The following is a 21,306-nucleotide window of genomic DNA, read 5'->3' on the forward strand; positions in this document are numbered from 1 at the left end:
TTTCTCCATAGTATTGGCCAACTTCCATACTACGTATCTTTTCATTCATTTTTTTTTTTTTTGGTTGTTACCTGTGTTCCATGACTAGAATGGAAACCCCAGGAGGCCAAGACTTTTACTTGTTTTAGTCACTGCCGTATCCCTTGTGCCTGGAGCAGTGCCCAGCACGTGGTGGGCATCAGGAAGTGTTTACTGGAGGAATTGCTGAACTGCCGTGTGGTACAAAGAGGACGTGGAAGACCTAGGGCTTATTTTCTGAATTCACTACTCCTGGCTCATACATTCTTGAGAAGTTACTCAACGCGTTTTGTGCTGGTTTCTTTCCACCTACAAAATGAAGGTCACAATGTCCATTTTCCCAAAATTGTTTGTCAGGATTAAATGAAATAATAAACATGAAAAGTACTTTCTAAATTGTATTACACATGCATTAATTAACATTTAACAATGCTATTTATAATCATTTGAAAAAGGAAGGAGAGGGGTGGATGAACTAGAGTTGTAGACTCTCACTTCTGTCCCTGCAGAAGCCGTTGGCGTTTCCTATCAAGCAACAATTTTGGACTTTCCTTAGGGGATTTGTAGCTTGTTTATTATAGACCTAGGTGGAGAAGGTAACCTAGATTTCCCCTCAAATTACGAGGTTGTTCTTAAACTGAGGGCTGACAGTTGCCTTGGGGGTATGGAAACTCAGGGGTTTCTGCGTCCTCAAATTGGTCATGTTGTGACATGTGGCCACAGATTGTAAAAAATGGCTAACAAAACAACATGAGTATTTTGAGGGTGGAATTTCTCCTTTACGCTTGGGGTATGCCTTCTTTTATGGCTGCCACTGACCTGCAGTGGGATATTGGTGAGATACTGATTCTCTATTCACTGTGTCTTTACTCATAAAGGATATGTCATATGGTATTTTCAGGTTTTTTTATTCTCTTAAGAAACATGTAGAGCCTTTCAGAGAACTTTACAATCATTTGAATTAATTTGTAATTTCCAAGAAGAATCAAGAAATATTCCACAGATCAATAATTCTGAAACAAAGAAAAATTTACATCTGAAATTGAAATTACCAAGTGACCTAGTTACATCAACCCATCTTCCTTCCTCCACCTTATTTGTCTCCTTTCTGTGATCTGAAGTGTGTGCTGAGGAATAAAACTTGTGGTAAGGAGGGCAGCCCAGCACACCACCCAGTGTATGGGTGAAGGAGGCAGCAGTGTGGCCGGAGAGGAGAGCTGGGCTGGGAGCACAGGAAGGTCCCCAGGACTCTGTGGTCATCAGTAAGAGAGGGCCCACGTGTATATGCTGGTGAACAGAAATCTCAACCTTTTCAAAGTCTGACATTTAAGAGAAAAAACTGTGGCTGCTGGTTTGTGGAACAGACAGCTCCTTCTTTATTGGTAAGGTTTTTTTTTTTTTTTTTGTCTTGGAACTTAGAAAATATTGTATTTCTTTTGTCTCAATAATTGTTTTATGCTTTGGAGGTAACAGAATATTACAAAAGTTTATGTTATCAAGTCATGCATTGCGAATACTTATTTATTTAGGCTACTTTAGTCATGCCAAAAAGAAAGAAGAGATGCTGACCTTTGTTGAGTCTATTATGTGACATGTTCTATTCTAGAGACTTTGGTACGTGTTATTTTATGTAATTCTGAAGACAATCCTGGCAGGTAGGTGTGGGGCTATTTTAAAGAGTTAGGTGGGTAAAGTCACACAGCCAGAAGATGGCCATGGAGGGTTGGGAGGCAGATTTTTCTGCTCCTAGTCTGTGTTCTTTCTATCTCACAAAGACATTCCATACCATCTGCAAGTCGCTTTTGACTAGCACTCGAGAAAGAAGTATAGGGACATTGGAAACGCTCTAATAGACCACAACCACCTTTGAAAGAGCAGTCATCTCTATGAGCCATAACTATAAGGAAGAAATGCAGATCCCACAAACCAAAATGGAACATGTCTCCCAAACTTCTCACCCTGGGGGCTGTGGCTGCTGCAGAACAGGGGGTGCTGGTGGATCTAACATGAACCAGGCTCGGTGGAGGGGCTGGCTTTGTGCAGGGAGGTTGGGATGAACAAGGGCAGCAGGCGGCATCACAGGTGAGAAGGACAGGCCCAGAGGGAGGAAAGAGCCACAGCGGGATGGGGTGAGGTGGGGGAGACACAGAGAAGCCCAGAGCCAGCTCCGTGGAATGCACAGTTGTGTCTGGAATGTGTGTCCCTGGATACACTGATGGGTCTGCTTCAAGAGAATTCTTGATGCTGCAATGCATCAGAAGGAGTTCTAGTGATAGCGTTGTCTCCCAAGTGAAAGTGATAAACCAGTGACAATCAGTTTCACTGTGTTGTGAGTGAATGTATTTATGGCATTTAACAATATTGCGATTCCATTTGTAGGACAATCTTAGAGGCACTTGCTTTAATTTTGCATTATGTCTTCTCTAATTAAACATCTGAACCCTCTAAGGCCTGACTTACCTGGAGCTCTCTTATCTAATAATATCAACCTCTAAGGCAGCCTGAGAAAGAGGAAATGAACCCAAAGAGACTCTGCACCAAAATAGATACCACAAAGCCTGTACCCAAACTTGGTGTGTTTTTCTCCCAGGGGAGACCCTCAGGTGCACATTCAGATACACTGGCTCTTATTTTAGGCACAGTTCTGATAAGGGGAGCTGTTTGGTTTCCCAGCCCAGAGCTTATTGGAAGTGGCACATTCAGTGGGAATGTCACCTGCTGGAGTCAGGCACGCTGGAAGTGATGAGGAATGGCAGACGGCCAGGTGCAGTCAAGAGGTGGGCTGGAAGAACCCCAAAACACAGAGAGGGCAACTCAGTAGACCTCACATGGGCCCATTTAATGCGGAAGCAGATACTGTAGTTCCAAGTATTGGAAGGATCTCAGTGTGGAATTTGGTGGCTGCTGCAGATGAGAAAGCACACGTCCCCAGCGGCTCCACAAATGGGGCCCAGGCAGGGTTGGACAATGCCCAGCTCCCCTGGAGACGGCCAGAAATCTCATCACATGTCTTAGCAATATTTTCACCCATCAGATCCCAAGTTTTAAATGTTTAAAATGATTAGTTGAAAGTTAATTTGGAATAGGCTTCCCCAAGACCAAAATGTTGGTTGGACATTGCTGTGTTGCTGAGTAAAATACAGTAAATATCCAGCGCATCCTTCAGCATTCAGATGACTGTGTCAGAGAGGACGGGGCATCTAGGCAAGATATGCATTCCTCTTTACTTTTTAAAGCACTCCTATTTTACGGGGTAGAATGAGAAGATGGATAGATGAAGAAAGGGAAAATGGAACAAAGAAAGGAGAAAGGACAGGGCAAGGAAGAGGTTGCAGGATAAAATAGACATGAGATCTTATGAGCAGAGGTTGTTAGGGCAGGGTGGGGTGGACTGGCCAGCCATGACCAGGGTAAGGGCCAGGTCACACAACCGTGACAGACACGGCTCTGGGCTCTGACAACCGCATTGCAGCAGACAGGATCAAGATGCAAAGCAGGGCCCTTCGGCAGCCAGCGCATGACCTAGAGCTGGGTGTAGGAGGTCTCTCCGGCAGCTTCTGTCTCTCCCTCCTCACCTTCCCTTGATCGGGCTCATGTCATGAGGACGTCATCCTCCCTGTGCTGTCCCCACCTCCTGCCGCATGAGCTGCCTGAAATCCTAGGGGCTGGTGAAGATGGTGGTTTGATGGGTTATAAATCACGTGACTTAGCTGAGACGGTCTAGCTCCCTCCTGCTCCCAGGTGGTCTTCTGAGCAGTGGTAGACCTCAAGAGGAGTTCAGAATCACAGGACCGCAGGACCCAGCCCTGGTCTATCCAGCCAGAACCTACATTTGAACCCCAAGGAGAGCCAATTCATAAGCACAGTGCACTTGGAAACCCTTCCTCCAGGCATAGGAAACCCCAGTCCAGAGGCATCACTTCATACTTCGGAGGGTTTACTGCCATTGAGTGGCTTAAATTTCAAACCCTGGCACGGAGATGAGCAGGGCCCCCTTCTCTATGCAGAGCCCCCTAGCTGAGGCCTGCTGTGACGGCTGCTGTAACCAGCCTGTGGCTCTGATGTCACCGAGCACACGTCACCCTTTTTCATTTCTGTAGCAGTTTATAAGTCAGTGGGGCTGTTCCCAGCAGACAGAAATGGAAATTAGCACTCTGAATCTGGGTCACCGAGCAGCGCTGTAAATCCCAGGGGAGGCCCCGTCCTTAGCTCTGCATCCAGTGAGGACCTGAGGTGAGGATGTCTTCACAGATCTAAAGGAGGAGGCTTTAGACACATAAATCTGTGTGATTATCCAATGGCAAGATCATTTGATAGGAGACCCCCAACCTAAAAAGAATGTGGCTTTCAGGTTTCTTTCTGGTAGACAAACAGATGTTTTAGTAAATCAGCCTTGTGAGTGTAATTAAATGACTACATAATAAAATCAGTCATTTTCCTTTGGTCTTTTTGTCAGAATGAGTCTTTTCAGGTTCTGTAAAGAATCTGTCTCCTCCCGCATACATCGCCAAGACAGCGGCGGGCTAACGGAGGCTGTGCTGCCCACTCCTCCGACGCTGGGTGGGAGTCTCACTGGTCCACCCCGCAGTTGGCTGGTGGGTCAGAGAGTGTGCCAGCCAGAACCCAGCGCCCAGCGCCCTCTAGATGTTGCAGAACGGCGAGGGAGGCTTTCTGTGGTCCTCATTCTGTGAGCGGACCTGTCCTTTCCGGCAGTCAATCATGCCTTTGTGAATACGATTGCGAGATTTTTAAGTAAGTCAGAGGACACCTGATTCCGCTGCAAGTCGGTTTTAGAGCTGCTGAGACCTATTTCATTAATCATAAAAATCTTGTTGGTTCAACAATACCTCTTTTTCCACATTCCTGGTGTTTAAGCAGGGTGTCTTGTCCACAAACCTAGTGTGTTTTTCCCATTTTCTGTATCTGACTTGAAGCAAAATAGTATTGTCCACTGTTCTGGAAACTAACACAGAAAGAAATTGTGACTATGGCAGCACTCACACAATAGTTTATCTGGAAACCTTTAGAAGGTGTTATTTTTCCAGCAGTGAAAATTAGTGATATCCATAACAGTCACTATAATTAGTCCTTTTGCTTTTCTTAGAAATTCTGTTTCATTATGCAACCAACTTATTTTGTTATTAGATGAAAGCACAAAGAGAAATTTTTAATAATTACATTTCTTATATTTCTACCTCCTTATACAAACACCATTATGATTTTCATGTCTCTTCTCACACTTGTGTCAGTTTCTCACTTTTTTTGCTAAAATTTTGCAAAACTGAGGCTGTATCTAAAATGTCATGGTCAGGGTTGGAAGTTCAAATTTGAGACCTCAAAGAAGATTTTTCAAAGGGGATGCTATGGAAAGCTCCCCATTTTCCTCCTAGTTCAAAGATCCGCAGACGTTATAAAGCGAATGACTACTGGTTACGTGGAATTCATTTCTGAAGCCGTAGCTGCCACCAGGAGGAAGCACACCAGCAGGCGTGGATGGGCGTTGTTGTTCTGTCTCCTTTCCTGAAAAGCTCCAGGGTCCAACTGCCAGAAGAGATCACGAGAGAGAATGCCAAACTCCTGGCTCTGTCTCTGGAGAACATTCCAGAGGTTGTGCTGGAGCCAGAAACAGCACTTTCTTATGCCTCTGTCTCCTTCCCGAACTCTCCAGAGCCTCTGGAGTCTTTCACAGTGGCCTCCCCGCCCTCGCTGCCCCTTGGGAATTCTCTCTCTCCAGCACCCCCGACGCTTTCTGTTTTAGATCAAATTGACCTTTCTGGCTTGACACCATTTCCAGCACAGGAGGCAGCTGGGCCTGTCTCTGAGGCCCTCCTCTCAGCCCACGGCGCGGCAGATCCCTGCGGGGAAACGTGTCCTCCCTCCTCCCTCCTCCCAGCCCAAGCCGCCTCCTCCCACCTCCTCCCTCCTCCCAGCCCAAGCCGCCTCCTCCCACCTCCTCCCTCCTCCCAGCCCAAGCCGCCTCCTCCCAGCTGCATGGCTTTTGGCCAAAGTTTTCCTTTTGCTTCAACTGAGAGTAGAGCTGCTCTTTCTCCCTGCAGGCGCCCTTCACATACTGACGGCAGCCGCCCCCTCGGCCTCCCGCTGCACCCCGCCCCTCATTTCCAGCGGCCCTCTTGCTTTCTCAGGTGTCCGGGCTTCCCGCCTATGCCACCCCCTAGCAGAGAGGCACCCAGGGGTACCCTAACCATTGCAGAGGAGAAAGGCGACCGCCTCCCAATCCCGGACGCCTGCACATCCGTTAGGCCCAGAGTGGCTGGCCTTCCTGCTGTGGCAGCACTGTCCTGATTTTAGCACAGACGTTTCTACTTTCCGGGAAGTCTCTGGAAAACTGGGAGGGTTTGCCCCTTAATCCTGGGAGTCCAACAGGAAGAGCCAGTAAGATAATGCTGCAGGAGATGCTGACCGGTCCCGTGGGTGAGGGTTCCCTCCCCTCCCGCGGTGGGTGGAGGGTGACTCCTGTCGTCCTCCTGTGGCCGGAGGGCTGTCCATCATCTGTCACTGATTCCTCTCCACTTCTGCGCTGTTCCTGACGGCTGAGCACAAAGCCTTCTTAGAAAACCAGAGTTCAGGGTGCTTAGATGGAAAGTGTCCAAGAATACTGCTGCATCTCCGACCACCACAGCCTCTTTATCCCTCCCCATCAGTCCCCGCATCCCTCCCCACCACAGTCCCCGCATCCCTCCCCACCACAGTCCCCGCATCCCTACCCACCACTGTCCCCACATCTCTCCCTACCATCGTCCCCGCATCCCTCCTCACACTGTCCCTACATTTCTGCCCACCACAGTTCCTGCATCTCTGCCCAGCACAGCTGCATCTTACGTCAGAAGAGTGTTCGAGGGATCTGGGTTGAGGGAAATGGAAGGTGTTACCTGCTTGTTTTCACAGTTAATGAAATAACCTTTCTTCTGTGTTTGCTGCTTACCATAACTCTATTTCCTTTTTTGAGTCTCCCTGTCAGTACTTAAATGTTTTCCACCCTTGTGGTCTCTATTTCCTCGATGTATTCTTCCTTCTTAAACCCTTTAGTTAAGCTTTCACTTGGACATTCTTAAAGAAATTTGGTCTCAAAGAGCACTGAGAACAGTAGTAACGAAACGCACAGGTCACTTTTCAGTGCTCAAATTCTTCACTCTGCAGGTTTCCTGTAAGCACTTTTCTGGTTTTTTTTTTTCTTTTTTTTTTTTTTCTTCTTTAAAGACACTGTACTAATATTTTAGGACCTATCCTCTGGCCACTTCTGAAGTGTCACTTTTCCAACTTCAATCTGTCCTTCTGCTTTGTAAACATGAGCCCAACATCCCAGCAGTTCCATCTGTGTCTCTGAGTTTAATTACAACCTCTCCATGCAAGACTGTTCCTGCATCTCTTGCTAAGCCCCTTCTTTATGACTCAATAGTGGTAACTTCCACCCCCACCTCCACCACCACAACAATAATCATAATTACAAAGCTGTCCCTGTGCACCTAATGCTGTGTGAGGCATGAACTTTGTCTTCGATCTTCGCATGAATCATTTACAAATCTAAACTCCTTATGTATTGATTAGGAGACAGACATTTAGAGGTTAACTTGAAAAGTGACTTTCGATTCTCGACATGAGTCTAAAGTCATGTCAAGAATCTCCAAGAATTTTCAGTTACACGAGACATCAATCTCTTCACATTCCAGGTACTTCAAATGACATCCATTTTCTTCCCTCTTAGACCAGTTCCTATGACTGTTCTTCCATGTAGAAATAAATTAGTAAATAAAAAGTAAGCTTTCAGTTTAATTTCCCTATTTCTGTCCCGATGTAAAATTTGGCATCATCTTGATTCCCCTTTTGCTTGTTCCTCACTGATATTTTCCAAAACATCTCCCCAAATCATTTTCTCTTCACATGTATCCCAGAAAGGTATGAACTTTTGGATCAGATGACATGGCTTTGAGATTGGCTCTTCAACTTATTGGTGTATGAACTTGAGGAAGTCACGTTTTTCCTCTGAGTTTCAGTTTTCTCATCTGTCTCTTGAGGAGGACTGTGACAACTCCTGGGCCCCTGGGCCTGTAGTGAGGATTAATGAAACTGAATGGGTGAAATGGTGAGGGTCAGCCCCACATGCTGGACACCCGTGGTCCCGGCTCCCTTCCCTACTCTGTGACATCAGGCAGGGCTGCCGCCAGGAGGAGGGTGCACCTGCCCTGTGCCCTGCTCTTCTCCCTACTGTAAACTTGCTCCCCATCCCTCCATGGCCCACAGACGTCTATGTCTTTGCATTGCCACCAGCGTTCCAGTCCTGTAGCCACCCTCCCCAGCTCCCCACTGAGGGCTGGTGCCCCCACCCATCCTTACTGCTTTCCACCTCGGTGCCTTTCTGCCTCCCTACCCAGGCTCAGCTGTTTGTCCCCGAATTGCCTTCCTCCCCCTGCCTACCTGGTCAGATCTGAGTCGCCTTCCTGGCTGAGTCCCAGCCTTTCACAAAGAGCCTGAGGTCCAGGAGGCTGGAGCTGGAAGGGCTCCTGTGTGCTCCCTCCTGTGAACTGGACACTCCCAGTGGCATTTCTTCACTGATCCATCACACTCAGGCTCTCTGCACATCACATGTTGCTTGTAATGTTATGTATTTAGGCCTCAACTTTCCAACTATATGAGTTCCCAAAAGGTGGGAAGTAGATGCAATACTTTTAACTATTTCTGTAGCTTGTGTGCTGTACATAGTAACTATCTGAAAAAATGATTTGTATCTGAAAAATAATTTATAACAGGTGTTCTCCTGGCTATTTGGGAGAGTAATTTTCAGGCCAGCTACTTTATGGGGTGGAATAACACACAGTGACTCCCCAGGCCCAAATGTATTAGCATATACAGTGAGCATTGAAGGATACACCATTTGACATCTTTGTAAACTCCAAAATTCAAGGTGTCGGCACAGCTTGTACTTCCTCCTATAAAATGTGTTTTTGTCCCTACTAGAGAATTTGCTGACGTAATTTGTTAAGTAGCCTTTTTTTACTTTTTTATGAAGAAAAAGATATAGATCCAAACCACATGACACAGATCCAAGCACTGCTGGGCTTGGTAGTCTATGTTTTTGCAATGTATGTGAGCCTGTGGCTGCCTGCCAGCTGTCACTGTTGTAGGTTTCTTCTTCCTGTCCCTCCACTCCCAGCACCTGTGCTAACTCTAGGCTTTCCTGGGGAGGGTTTTTAAAAAACAAACAAATGACGCTTTTATTTTAATTTGTTTTGTCTTTTAAAAACATGTTCATTACTTCAGAAGTTTTGTGCACACAATGAGAGTAGAAAACTGCCCCAGTTATCTACCACCTTGAGTCATGGTGGCTTTAACAGTGATTTATTTACAATCTCTCGTGGCCCTGGGGATCAACTGGCCTCAGCTGAGTGCTTCTCAGTTGGGGCCTCCACTGCAGGTACCATCAGAGAGTGGGTGGGAGCCATGTCATCCAAAGGCTCGATTGGGCTGGGGGGCTTCCCCCATGTGACCAACAGGTGGTGCACTGCTGCTGCCTGGTATCTCAGCAAGAATTCCCAACCAGCTCACCACATTGACTTCCTCAAAGTTTATACAGAGTGTTACTTTAGGGGTTAACAAAGCATTTACTATCTTTTCAACTTTGCTGATAATTTCAAAAGATGACTGACACCTACATGACCAATGTCCACCAAGTGGTGTGCTGTGGCCTCCAGTGTGTGTGTGCCATGGCCTCCAGTGTGCATGCCGTGGCCTCCAGTGTGCATGCCATGGCCTCCGGTGTGTGTGCCGTGGCCGTGGCCTCCAGTGTGTGTGCCGTGGCCTCCAGTGTGTGTGCCGTGGCCTCCAGTGTGTGTGTTGTGGCCTCCAGGGTGTGAGTGCCGTGGCCTCCAGTGTGTGTGTGCCGTGGCCTCTAGTGTGTGTGCCGTGGCCTCCAGTGTGTGTGCCGTGGCCTCCAGTGTGTGTGCTGTGGCCTCCAGTGTGTGTGTTGTGGCCTCCAGTGTGTGTGCCGTGGCCTCCAGTGTGTGTGTTGTGGCCTCCAGTGTGTGTGCCGTGGCCTCCAGTGTGTGTGCTGTGGCCTCCAGTGTGTGGAGAGCCTGTTTGTGAATTAAAGGCAATCACGAGGAGAAACGGTCATGGTGACCCGTTCTGAGCCGTACACAGTGTCCTCTGTAGGATTGTAGCCAGAGGCAGATGGCTTTCCTAGAAATGCCTCAATGTGAGTTTTAAAGCAAATCCTTATGACTGTTATCTGAATTTACCAAACTGTCCCTGGCTTTTCTTGGGAATGAACTTCTGATGTTACTGTGGAATTTTCTGCCTGGAAAATTATTGTTATGAAACATGTGACTGTAAGCCACATTCCTCGCCTTTTATGCACCTCACAGTGTCTATGCAAATGAACAGTGTGATTTTAAATTTGAGGAAGTTTCAATAAGAGTGAGATCTAAGAGATTCTTGAATATAGGGGCATTTTTAGAGAGATAAAAACCAAATGGGTCTCAGCTTTCTCAGGGTGACATATAATTTGGATTTGACTTGGAACTACGGAAGGAATATGGAGCAAAGGACATGAGTAGCATTGCAGAGGTCAGTGCCATGTGGAGCTTCCGCCTCAGCTCTCGAAGTAAAGGCAACCAGCCCAGGCTGGGAGCCAGTCAGCAGCAGGGTCTCAATCTCCATCCACTACCTTCCCCTCTGGGGCAGGGAGGGTGTCGCAGGGAGGAGGCCGCTCTTGGAGACCTCCAGATCCCTGCCTCTGTGCAGTCTAACTGAAGGGGCCCCCACAGTGGCTGTGAATCTCTTTGTTCTGCAAGGAAGGGGGTGTCATTGGGCCTCCTGGGTCCCTCAGCATGTGCATGGCCACATAACGCAGTTTTGTTCAACACGTTACATTTCTGCTTAATTAATGTTCATTCTTGGTCCCCAGCAAAGTCCAATCTGCTTTTCATTTTCTTTCTTTTCTTTCCAGGCAGGCATTGCCAGGGCTAATCATCTATAAAAGGGCTTACTTTCTTACCTTCACGCTAAGCAAGACCATCCAAGGGCAGTGTTAGAGGGCACCTGAGAATGCACGAGGGGTGTGTTACCTGGCGGCCTGTTTCTTCCTCCCATGGGCAGCCCTTCTACAGGAAGCAGAAGCCTCAGGGCCCATGGTAGAAATGAGGAGGAGGGGATGGAGCTGAGGTAGAAGGGGAGGGGTCGGAAGAGCAGAGGGAAGGGTCTTGCTTTGTTCGCCATCCAATAATCAGCAGGTTTCGGGTTGGGGTGAACTATTGGGGAGCAGAGCCCCAGGGCTTCTCTCAGATGGAGGAGGGACAGGTCATGCAGAGTGAAGGAAGTTGTGAGCTCTGTTAGAGGAAAACAGCCAGGACTTAGTCAGGAGAGGCTTTGTTTGGAAGGATTGTTGTAAGGCAGGGAAAGGAATGATGGCAGCAAGAGGACCCCATGACCATAGGTCTGCAAGCGCTTCAAACAGAAAAGGCCCTTCTTTTATCCAGTAAGGAGGAGCCACTGGGGCCAGCAGGGTCTTTGGAGTGGACCCTGGACAAGTCCGGGAAAATGGCCAGTGGGGTTGAGCAGGACACAGGTCCTGCTGTGTCCAGCTGGTTTCCCAGAGAGATGATAAGGGGTGGGCTCCAGCTTCTCAGGCTCGCTCAGGCTTGGGGACGTGGAGCTCAGGGCTCTGCAGGAAGGAGAGACCCAGGTGAGGTGTGGTCAAGACAGAGCAGAGCTGGGCAGCAGGCAGTGGAGCCTCGTGGGCAGCCTAGGATGGGGAGGGACAGTGCACTGGGAGGTGGAGAAAGTGTGAGTCCATCAGGCTGGCTGAGAATTGATCACGAACCTCTTGTCTGTAAAACTTTTGTTATTTCCTGAGATGTGGTTCACAGCAACCCAGGTGCGAACAACCTCATGATTCTAGGGTTCTTTTCTATTTTGTAATCACTTGCATCTGAAAATAAATTTCTGAGTGACTTGTCGTCAGCTGCTTTCCTTGATATGTCTAATGACAGGGCAGTGACCCCCACTGTCACCCAGAGATTATGTCTCTGTGCCACATGAAGATTAGGTGCCCGCTTTTGATTGAGGGGCTCCTCTGTTGCTCTCAAAGTATCTTGTAATAATAGCTGACATGCATGGAGAACCACCTCTCCTTCAGGCACTGCTCCTCGGCTTCCGTGGATGGGCATGGCTATTTCTCGGAACCCTCTGAGGTTAGAGCTGTCATGGTCTTTCTTCTGAAAGAGGAAACCGAGGCTTGCCGGGGCTCAGTGGCCCTTCTGTGGCTGCACAGCTTTCAGGGTGGGGCCCGGACTGACTGACTCCACACAAAAGTGCTCCCGACCCATCTCTTTAACTCACACGGCCTCTTTCAAACATTCCCAAATCTTCCCAGTCGGCTTGCAGAGACTCCTTGCTCCCAGGAGATAACCAGGTAAAGGAGTATGAAAGTTTGGGTACAAACTCATTGCTGCAAATTGAAAACCACGCAAAGGCTGTCTTCCTCTGGGGAGCTACAATGCCTCCCTTTTTCTTACCACTTTACCATTGGTTGGACTTTGATTCCAGGGATCCTACGATTACTCAATACCCTACAGGATATACATGGTTAACCATTTGCATTTGGGCAAATAGGCGTTACTTTTCAATAGGAAGTGGCAATCCAGAACTTGCTTTTGGTCAATTCTAGTAGCTCACAGCTTTTTTCTTAATGGCCACTGGAAGCTGCATCTTATTGACAGATGGTCATCACATCGGTGAGCTGGAGTCATCAGACTGAGGGGCCCGGAGTGAGGCTGAAGGGAGTGGATCAGAGCACTGCCTGAGGTGAGCATGCCAAGGCCCCTGAGACTTTTCTTTCAAAAATGTAACTTCTTTGATCCCCTAGTCTGACAGGAATGGGACTCTTTTACTCATGAATCTTCCAGAATGCTGGCATGTTGACCATGTTTATGCTTAACGACACAGACTTCCTCTCCTGAAAGCATTGACTTGATGGTTTTAGGAAGCCCACTTTTCCTCTAAGTGTATAGTAAGGGATTTCATACTCACTCCCTGAACTGGAGCTTGGGTGATGGTCTGGGTACTTGCTCCTCGTACAGGAGATATCTTCAGGGCATCAGTCTGGAGAGGAATGTGATTCTTTATTTGATCAAATACACTAAAAGATTTTGGAAAACAAAAAAATTAACTAAGAAATATTTTGGAGGCAGTAAGTCATTTATGCCATGAAGGCTGATGAGTGGGCATCCCGGACAGCCTAAGATCGAGCAGGAAGGAGCTTGTGAGGGGGGTTAAGAGAAATTGGCAAGGTGGAAATTTCAACAAGTCTCAGTTGCAAAGCTCTCATGAGGGCTGCCAATGCCACTGGGATTATGAAGGCAGTATCTTATGACCAGAAAATAATACGCAATGATATGAAAGGGAGCCAGGCTAGGTGCAGTGGCTCACACCTGTAATCCCAGCACTTTGGGAGACCGAGCTGGTTGGATCACCTGAGGTGCTGGGTGGATCACCTGAGGTCAGGAGTTCGAGACCAGCCTGGCCAACATGGTGAAATCCCGTCTCTACTAAAAATACAGAAATTAGCCAGGCATTGTGGCATGTGCCTGTAATCCCAGCTACTCGGGAGGCTGAGGCAGGAGAATCACTGGAACTTGGGAGGCGGAGGTTGCAGTGAGCCGAGATCACACCACTGCACTCCAGCTGGAGATCAGCTCCAAAGTCTACTTAGCAGCAGGACATAGATATTGTAGAGATCAGCTTTATAAAGAAAAACAAAAATGCAAGGCCATAACTAAAGCTATTCTTTAAATGGTTAAAGATGTAATTTCTGCAAATAAAACAGAAAACATAAAAGCAAACTTCCAAAGAAATTAAAGGAACTGAAAAAAAAAAAAAAAAAAAAAAACCAACCCACAGAAGCTTAATAAACAAATCACCGGGGGAAAACAAAAAAAAAAAATCAAACCTCCTGGTCTCCTCCGTAGCCACTCTCATTCGAAAGCAGAAGGAAGCCAGCCTAGAGTTTCAGCTCCACTGATGCTTATCTAAAAAAGTATAAAATGTGGTGGGCCCATGATTCAAATAAACTTAGAGAACATAAATGTATTGAACACCTACCATTATAGTATGTGAAACTCTGATATCAATAAGATGTTTTAAAATAAATATATTATTTAAGATCTTGTGGGAATTCTATGGCATTTCACTAAGACCTGCTGGTGGCAAGGTGAATTAGAACGGCGAGTAAGAGACAATAATGGAAGTCTCACCAGTACTCACAGTCCTAGATGAGCTACAGGCTCGCTATCTGTAAAATGGGTATGTCTACCTTAAAGGGTTTTGTGAGGTTAAAAGAGATAAACAGCTGTAAACCAGTGATTCTAATGCCCAGCAGGTAACTAGAACTTAATTTACAGCATATGCGCGCACACACACACACACACATACACATATGCGTGCATATATACATACACACATGTCCATATGTACACACACACAGTTATACACATACTGCACACACATGCATGCATACACACATGTATGTATACATGCAGGCGCCAATATACACCCATGCACACACATGCAAATACACACATACACATGTATACACATATGTGCACATCTATATACACACATGCACATGCATGCATATACACATACATGATACAAACAGGTGTATGTATGCAGGCATATGCATACACACATACACACACATACACACACATATGCACACATACACACATACTCTTATTTAGTTCTTGCTCCTTGTTTTGCAGGACCAATACTATTTATGAAAGTAAGCACAAATTTAAAACTGTCTGACAACTTTATTTTAACACACTGTTAAGCTAGTCATTAAATGTTTTTAAATTACAAGTTAATACAGTTTTTATTACCAGTAATATTTTCATAACTATTACTAATGTTTTCCCGCTATTGAATTGTCTTGGGCAGAGTCTGTCCTTGGCCAAAGGGATGAAAATGGCAGTCGGTCTGTTGCTTGGTCCCCCCAACTCCTGCTCCTCTTGGGGAGCCCCCCCACAGCTCTCACCAGCCTTCTCTCTTTGCTACCACCACAGAGCCAGCCAGTATTGATCTCCCTGAGAGTGTGTGCTGTGGCTACCCACCTCTTCTGGGGCCATTTGCCTGTGATTAGAGGACTCTCAATGCCCTCAAGGTCCAAAAACATGGTTTTCTCTAAGGTAGAGGCACCGTGGAAGGCTGGGGGGAGATGAGTATGGCTGTGTTTGCAGAACTGAACACAGCCTTAAATCCTATAGTGGGGGCAGCCCCTCCCTCTTTCTTCTGGTTCTGCTTTTTAGCAGAATGTATAATTAGGTGTTCTTTTCATTTCTAAATGAATTAACCAATTAATTATTACTTTCTGAGATACTCTATTGCATATTGTACCTAATAAAAGTTGTACTAGGAAGCCACATTACTTTATTGCAATAAAAATTGCAAAAAAATGGAACATTTTAAATGCTATGTAAGAAATATTATTCTGGAATTACGTTTTTATTAAAGTAACACTTTTAAAAATGTGTGATAACAAGATCTTTGAAATGTTAAAATGGAAATTCAGAGGCTAAGTTATTACTTACCATGTGCATATATTTAATCTTCATGAGATCCTGGTAGATTTGCATTTCATTTAAAAGAGTAGGGTGGTGGTTTGTAGTCCCAGCTACTCTAGAGGCTGACATGGTAGGATAGCTTGAGGCCAGGAGTTCGAGGCTGCAGTGTGCTATTATTGTGCCTGTGAATGGCCACTGCACTATAGCCTGGGCAACATAGCAAGACCCCATCTCTAAAAAAAGGTAGTTTATTGATATGATTTCAAGCCTAAAATACAAAATACATACTGAAGTATAGCTTATCATTATTTGCCTCTAAGTAAGGGAAGAAAAAGCCATTAAAAATATCTTTTAATACAAGTTTATTTCTAAGTCTAACATATGTCCACAAAGAGAAGAGAATCAATCAGATGTGTGGCCTGCACAACTTTTGTTTCATGCAATTGCTAGGGGAATGGAGGCACTTCAAGTCAGAGGCTGGTGTGGGGACCAGCACACTATCTAAAGATTCCTCATGTGTTTGCCTTGGTGGCACCCCTTGCCACATTCCCTGGGTCAGGCAATGCCAGCCCTGGGGGGCCTGTGAGCTGCTGCAGTCAGGTGGTGGGTGCATGCAGCCATCTTCTTGTCTTCCCTCTGCTGTTGCCTCGAACAGGGATTGGCCCCTAGGAGCTGCTCAGACCTGTCTTTTGATGAATGAATGAAGAGTCCTCTAGGTCAGTGATATTCTTTGGCTGTGTCCCCATCCAAAACTCATCTTGAATTGCAGTTCCCATAATCCCCATGTGTGGTGGGAGGGACCAGGTGGAGATAATTGAATCATGGGGTGGTATCCTGTTCTCGTGATAGTGAGTGAGTTCTCACGGGATCTGATGGTTTTACAAGGGGCTTCCCCCTTTGCTGGGCACTCATTCTTCTCCTTCCTGTCATCATGTGAAGAAGGATGTGTTTGCTTCCCCTTCTGACATGATTGTCAGTTTCCTGAGGCCTCCCCAGTCATGCTGAACTGCGTCAATTAAACCTCTTTCCTTTATAAATTACTCAGTCTCAAGTATGTCTTTATTAGCAGTGTGAGAACGGACTAATACAGTCAACTTATTGATTATATGGTTTATATAATCATATATATAATTATATAGATTATATAGTCAGATTATATGATTTATATCATCATATAAATAAACTACCTTTTTTAAAGAGATGAGGTCTTGCTATGTTGCCCAGGCTGGAGTGCCGTGGCCAGTCACAGACACGATAGTCACACGCTGCAGCTTGGAACTCCTGGCCTCAGAAATTTCCCAAAGTATTTCCAAAGAACAGGAACTGAAAAGGTTCTGTGAGTGAGAAGTTTTGGGAAATAGTGAGTTATTCCAGCAGGGCTCTGAAGGGCCATTTATAAACAAGCTCTAATGGGAATAAACTAGGGAAGGATGTAGTTAGCATCTTTTAATGTCTTAATATACTAGCCACAGAGAAATCATTTCCCACCCCTGTCTGTCTCCCTCCCTTCTTTCTATCCAGAGCATCTGTTGGAACTCACTTTTAGATGCTGAATGCATGAATTCCCTAAGAAGCAACAGCTCCTAAATTGAAGTATGTATTAGAATAATACAGAGATTGTGTTAATGCAAGGATTTGAATCTTCAAAGCAGACATCCATAGGATCTATAGATCTTACCTAACGTCAAACTTTACTAATGATTCAATAACAGAAACACTAGGCAGAGAGATGCATCCCATGTTGGCTGGGCTGTTCTCAAACTCCTGGCCTCAAGTGATCCACCCACTTCAGCCTCCCAAAGTTCTGGGATTACAGGTGTGAGCCATTGCTATTCTGCTCTTTTAGACAGGTGTGAGCACCCAGCTATTCTGTGCTTTTAGATAGGGGTTCCCAGGCTTCTTTCCACTAGTAAGTACTATCTGCATGTTTACAAGGAGATCTGGTCCTCGCCCAATCCAGTCATGGGCAGAGTGCAGTTCTTTGTGACTGTAGGACTGAGATCACGTTGGCTATCAGCAGAGGGCCTTTTTAGCTTCTCAGGGCAACCACATGCCTCGGCTTGTGGCCCCCTCTTCTGTCTGCAACTCCAGCAACAATACATTGAGTCTGTCACCTTTGAATCTTTTCTTCTCCCTTCTCCAGGGAGAAGGACTCTTCACCTCTAGGGACTCGTGATTGCAGTGGGTCCAACTAGATAATCCAGCATGATCTCTGCTTACCTCGAGGCCCTTAGATCTTTAACTTCATTGCATACGCAAAATCCCTTTTGCTGTGTAAGGCAACACATGCACAGGTTCTGGTGCCTGTGTCAGGGCCTGGGCAGGGGGCCATGATTCTGCTAACCACAAGTGTGACATGGGGCCATGATTCTGCTGACAAGTGCTGTCCCCTGTGTCAGGTGCCTCCATACTCTGTATCATTATTGGGTTGGAAAGCCTTAGTGACCAGGGTGGAGAGTACCCAGAGGTGAGCAGAGCTGGCTGGCTTTCCAGCTGGCTGGATGTCTGCACCCACATAGTACTGATTCACCAGCCTCTTGGTGAGCTTACTAGAAAATACAATTCTTAAGATTTTTGCTGCTGCTGCACTTTCATTTTATATCTGTGTAGTTGCTTATTTATTTTTGTATTTTTATTTTTTATTTTTGAGAAGGAGTCTTACTCTGTCGCCCGGGCTGGAGTGCAGTGGCACAATCTCAGCTCTCTGCAACCTCTGTCTCCCAGGTTCAAGTGATTCTCTTGCTTCAGCCTCTCGAGTAGCTGGGATTACAGATGTGCGCCACCACACCCAGCTAATTTTTTAATATTTTTGGTAGAGACAAGGTTTCACCATGTTGGCCATGCTGGTCTCAAACTCCTGACCTCAAGTGATCTGCCTGCCTTGGCCTCCCAAAGTGCTGGGATTACAGGTGTGAGCCAGTGCACCCGGCCTGCTTATTTAAATCTACGTGGAGAAGCTTCTATTTTCCCCACTGAATTTTACAACATTAGATTTACCCATTGCTTGATTCTGTCCAGAATATTTGTACATTGATTCTGTCATCCAATATATTAATTATCTTTTTAGGCTTCTTGACATCTTCAGACCTAATGAATTGCCTCCTCTCTTTTTGCCCCTCTCATCAATAGAAGCAATGGGCAGGACACAGCTGAAGGCCGAAATCAGTGCAGTGTCAATAGGGCCTTGTACCAGCATGCCAGCAAAGTGGTATCACAGAGCCAATTGTCCAGACACCTAGCAAGCAACCTAATTGTACTTGCACCTGGATCATGGTTCCTCTTCTTGATTGCTTAGAAGTTTCAGATTTTATCGTAAGTGTTCTGTGTGTGTAACACCTCCCTGATCTGCAATTTAGTGACTGTGACCACCAAGGCTTGGAAATCAGTGTGACAAGACTGAGTGTTACCAAACCCACGCTGACCCCCAAGGGCTCACCACTTCCATTCCAGATGCTCCTGCGCTTGCTTCGTAATGCCCTCAACACCCTGCTGAGAACCAACACCCAACACTGTACCTCATTCGGAGGCATTTATCTTCTTTCTCTCTGCAAATGGGTTTTGAGCTTCCTTTGAGTCAGCTCTGTACTCCTGCACCTCACAGGCACCATTCGCTGGAGTCAGGCAACTTCACTGCAACATTCTCTGAGTATTTTTGAAATGATTTTTTTAAAAAAGAATAGAGAGGTGCAAAACAGGAGTCAAGAAATTCTGCTTTCTCTTGTCTTCAGAACATGTGATAAAGCTCAGTCAATGAGACATGCCTTCCTGATGAAGGAGATACTCAGGGGATGAGACATGATGAGTCTCTCATTTGGTGTCATGCCATAGTGTGCCCGCCCTACAGGGTACCCCAGGTCCTGTGAGAGGCTAACATTCAGGTGGGGGGTGACAATGAGTTACTGAGACAGCAACAATCGACACTTTACTTGAGGCAGCTGAATATTGGAAAGAAGCCTCCTAACTGCAAAACCAAATTGAGTCAAATGACATTTCTAAAGTGTGTCATTAGATGACTCTTTCTTAGAGACCCTGAAACTCCTCCTCCAAAGAACAGAATGTCCTACAGAAGCTCTAGAAGTATTCCTCTGCCCACTTGTTTGGGAAATCTCTAAATTCCAAAGACAAGAAAATTACACTTTAAGAATCAGTTGGGCTGAATGTATTTTACATGTGATTTAATGACATCAAAGTGAGATCTGGTGAGAATGGTGGTCATAGGGATTACGTGTGAGACAGGAAGTGCTGAACCTCAAAGAGACAGCGTGAGATGTGTTGCAGGTGGCTGCTTTGCAAGGGTGGGTTCACTGGTTCACCAGGAACCGGACACAGGACTCAGCACGTTTCCCTGCATCTCTCATCTGCCACTGGTAGATAATAGGGTGGCTTGTTCTCGGTTCATTAAAGAAGGAACAGAAATATCTACTAAAAAACTTCTTAGTGTCTTCACCATCAACATTTTCTTAATAGAAAACCTGCAGCCTGTTTCTCCAAGGAGCTGGTGACTGCTGCCTGAGATGTGAGATGATAGAGCAAGTTGTGAACAGGATTCTTTACACGTTGAGGTGACACCCATGCCAATCTGTCACCAGAACAGTTTCCTTAAAACAATTCACACAGTTTTTCCTGTGAAAACGGTGGCTTGGGGAAGGCCGAATCATTTTCAATGGCTGTGGCTGGCATACGGGTGAACCTGAACCTGACAACCATCTTTTTTATTGAGAATCCTGATTCTTAACCACAGTAACATTAAATTTGTCATTATCTAGAATCGTACATTGTTTATACCTAACAGGTGCATAACACCATCCTAAGAGACATGGAATTTATAAATTTTGGTTCATTGACTTACTCTGACATGAGAATAAATGAAACGAAATTAAAGTAGCGTCTTATGAACGGGACGGAGTAGGCCAGCTTCTCACATCTCTGCCGGGAACTTCCTGCCCTGCGGCCTGTGTATCTGGCTCCCTCTGGGCCTCCTTCTCTCAGGGACCCCACCCTCTGGGACCACCCTCCCTCCAGGACTCCTCCCTCTGGGCCCCCCTCCCTCCAGGACTCCTCCCTCTGGGCCCCCCTCCCTCCAGGACTCCTCCCTCTGGGCCTCCTCCCTCTAGGACTCCTCCCTCTGGGGCCACCCTCCCTCTGACCCCTTCCCTCTGGGACCTCTCCCTCTAGGACCCCCCTTCCCTCTGGACCCCCTCCCTTTGGGACCTCTCCTTCTGGGACCTCCATCCCTCTGGACCCCTTCTCTCTGGGCCCCCTCCCGACTCCTTCTGCTGACAGGGATCCATCATACAGGCTTCCCAATGCTGGCCTTCTATTCGCCAAGAGTTACTCACTTTTTGGGGTGCATCTCATGATGATTGCTAGAATGGAACTGTTTTATAATTATTTGTTTACCTGGCAGCCTTTTGAAGCTCAAGTATGCGTTTGAGTCATCGCTGTACTTCAGTGTCTCTCCTTAGTAGACAGTTCATAAAAATTTGTTGAACTGAGTTAAATTCAGAAAAGACTGTGTGTCATGGGGCAGTTAAACAAATATTTACCTTAAATGGGGGCCCTGTTGGGCATTGAGTGCATGGCATGCTGGGCCGTCCCTCCCTTTTTGGCCCCTGCTGCCCTTCTCATCGTCATCAACTCAGCCTCCACGTGATGGGGAGGTCACTCCCTCCCATCCTGTCCCAGCCCCACTCACCTGGGAACCCGTGCAGTT

General features: G+C 46.4%; 1 protein-coding gene across 1 annotated transcript in view; it reads left to right on the forward strand.

Annotated features, from left to right (window-relative positions):
• Positions 1-1,117: 1,117 nt before the first annotated feature.
• CCR6 (C-C motif chemokine receptor 6) overlaps positions 1,118-21,306 on the forward strand; it is a 28,170-nt gene continuing 7,981 nt past the window's right edge. The window contains exon 1 of the mRNA XM_063725090.1: positions 1,118-1,400. The gene's annotated coding sequence lies outside the window, so the exon portion shown is untranslated. The remainder of the gene's footprint in view (positions 1,401-21,306) is intronic.

The sequence above is a fragment of the Pongo abelii genome, chromosome 5 (assembly GCF_028885655.2).
Source record: "Pongo abelii isolate AG06213 chromosome 5, NHGRI_mPonAbe1-v2.0_pri, whole genome shotgun sequence".
NCBI classification, from domain to species: domain Eukaryota; kingdom Metazoa; phylum Chordata; class Mammalia; order Primates; family Hominidae; genus Pongo; species Pongo abelii.